Source organism: Primulina tabacum, chromosome 2 (genome assembly GCF_025594145.1).
Source record: "Primulina tabacum isolate GXHZ01 chromosome 2, ASM2559414v2, whole genome shotgun sequence".
In the NCBI taxonomy this organism is placed as follows: Eukaryota; Viridiplantae; Streptophyta; class Magnoliopsida; order Lamiales; family Gesneriaceae; genus Primulina; species Primulina tabacum.
This window is the reverse complement of record NC_134551.1, coordinates 19259738-19263049: the sequence shown is the minus strand read 5'-3', so window position 1 is coordinate 19263049 and position 3312 is coordinate 19259738.

Sequence of the window (3312 nt, the reverse complement as noted above, 5' to 3'; positions counted from 1 at the left end):
TTTTAAAATCTTAAAGGTCACTAAATAAATAAATAGGTTTTAAAATGCTAAAACTAATAAATCATTTTAAAATGCCCCAATCCTAACGTTAAAATTAAAATACCAGATTTTAAAAATCGCCAAAATCGTCGCCGGTCTCTTTTCCTCGATCCCACATCGAATAATCGCCTGAAACATGAAACTCAATAAATATTTTAAACGTGCATCAAATAAACATGTATAATTTAAAATAATGCAAATCATAATCATGCATCGATAAAATCATTTTAAAATTAAATAAATAATTTAACAATTTAATAATTGTTGGGTTTTACGTGTACTGAATTTGGGCTCTACACCCCGTGTAATGGGAAAAGGCCCCCAGAGGGACCCCGACAATATATGTCCACGGTGGAGCCTAGTGCAACACCCCCATGGACCATATGGAGCTAAGAATGCAGTTGACCAAAGGATAAAAGCTAGTCACTTTCAAGGATCAAACTTCACCCAAAATGATATATGATTGAAAGCTTATGGAAAAATGATTCCTATGATATATGATGATTAAGCTATTTTAAAATGATTTATTTATGCTCAAAGCTTATTTTTAAAGATTTTTAAAAGATTATTATGCTCAAAGATATTTTTAAAATGCTTTTACTATTTATGATTTACTTTATGCTCAAATGATTTTTTAATGATTTATTTATGTTCAAAATATTATTTTATATAAAAATATGATTTTTAAATGCATGTGGATGTATTTGTATTATTTGTTATCCATGTTTAGAACGTGTTGAAATTTTTAGACTCACTAGGTTTGTATGATGCAGGATTTGATGATTTATGAGAGGCGGTGACGATTGAGTGGATCGAATGCAACAGTACACACCCGAGGGCCTTTATGTTTCTGCACTAGCTAGATAGATTAAGTATTTAAATATTATGTTAATGATTTTTATTAGAGATATTTGTATGCTTAATTTTTTTGTTAGCCGATCTTTTCAAAGGTCGATTTAGGAATTTTGGTTAGTTGATGATATAGAATTTATTTTATGCACTTGAGATTTAAATTGTTAATTTACTATGATTCATGATTGAAAGATGGGAGCATGAGGCTGTATATCGATTACCGAGAGTTGAACAAGGGGTGACGATCAAGAATAAATATCCACTACCAAGGATCAATGATTTGTTCGATCAGTTGCAGGGAGCTACAATGATCTTTTAGATAGATCTACGATCTGGGCATCATCAGTTGAAAGTAAAAGATGCAGATGTCATAAGACAGTATTTAGAACCAGATATGGGCACTACGAGTTCTTAGTAATGCTATTTGGACTGACGAATGCTTCAGAAATTTTTATGGACCTCATGAATCGAGTATTTCAGCCTTACCTAGATCAGTTCGTCATAGTGTTCATTGACGACATTCTTATCTACTCGAAGAGCCATGAGGAGCACAATCAGCATTTGGGATTTTTGCATGTCTTGCTGATCGCAAGTTTTTTGCGAAATTTAGTAAGTGTGAATTCTAGTTGGAGAAGTTAGCATTTTTGGTCATATAATATCTAGCAGTGGTATCGAGGTGGATCCAACTAAGGTGGCAGCAGTTAAGGAATGGGTTGAGCCGAAAATGCTTCAGAGATCCGCAGTTTCCTAGGTTTGGCAGGCTAATATAGGAAATTTATTCTTGGATTTTGTGGGGACCAGGACGCTAATCATATTCTTAATCATCATTGGGACAACTTAATCAATTATAATAAACAAGGTCTAAATTTTTTCTTTTTTTTCTTTTTAAAATACAGCATTAAATGCGGAACGTAATTGAATACATTCTAATACATGTCAGTATTAAAGTAGTCTTGTACTATATACAATCATTCAAACTAAGGTTTAACGACTGCAAATCAAGTGTTTAAACCCTATCTCTAATCAAAGTCCGTAGTCTCCACTCTAATCACGATCTCTCTTCATCTCCTCGACCCTGAACCTGTCCCACCTGTTGTCATGCACACATACAAACACGACAACAGCCGGATAACTCCGATGAGATATATATCCCAGTGTAAACAATGTAAACATGCAGTCATATAAAAGCATATATAAAAGCATGAAACACCTATCAATAACATGTATCAAATCTACAAAACATGTATCAATACAATCTCTGAATCACACTCTGTGACTCTTAGACTCTGACTCGACTCCTAATCTAGGGATCCCTATCTGAATAAGAACGCAACGTTCTCCATCTACTTTACCCCAGCTAGATGGTGGTACGTTCTTAGTCCCAGACTTTGGCTGTCTATATTGAAGATCTGCAATAGGAGTCGGTCTTTTCCTCAGTCTATCAATATATATCCAAAAGTCCAGTGACTTGGCGGTTCTGCCATGGCGGTTCTGCCAAAGACTAGGCGGATCTGCCCAACTCTAACTCATTCTTTGCTATAAATTAATAGAATAAGCATATCAATATCAAGCATTGCAAATATAAAATGCAATAATCATTCAGTATGTGATTTTGGGAAACTCAAGTCAAATCTAACTCGAGTTGTGCAATCCCAATCAACATTTATTTACCTTTCTTTCTGTAAATCTGATTCTGTCAAAGTCTCGGATTCAATGCCTGTCAATACTCAATCTGGAAATTACCATATCGAGGGTATCGTATCAATATACAACTCAGATCAATAATGGATATACTCAGAACTGAATCAAACTCTGTTTCAACGGCATAACTGTACAATTTGAATATACCCAGCAATAAAAATCAACAGATATCGAATCCCCCAACTCATAATCAATACAATACAAATCTGATATCAAATCTCAATCAAATCAACTAAGATCGAATCCCCCAACTCACGTCTCGCGCATATGCGCGACCTCAACCGGCGCATATGCGTGATACCTACTGGTCTCGGCAGTTTGGCTTCGCAACAGCTGGCGCATATGCGCGATGCATCTCCGCGCATATGCGCCCAACTCTCTGGACTCGTCTTCTTGGACAACACTTGCTCACGCATATGCTCGTCATGTCTCGAGCATATGCGCGAGACATACTGTCTCGGCAATCACTGCAAGTACTTGCCTCGCGCATATGCGCGCCTTTTCTCGCGCATATGCGCGAGGTGTTCTGTCCTTGCGCGTAGTATCTCGCACGTTGGAAAGACTCGTCTTGGTACAGTGAGGACAGTCGTCGAATCTGGGGCGTTTACAGCCTTTTTTGTAATGCACATGGGCTGTTCCCGATTGGGCTTGAGTCCCCTCACGGTTATCCCATTACCCATTACTCATAGAACTTCTCCAGCCCAGGCACTGGAGCTTTTG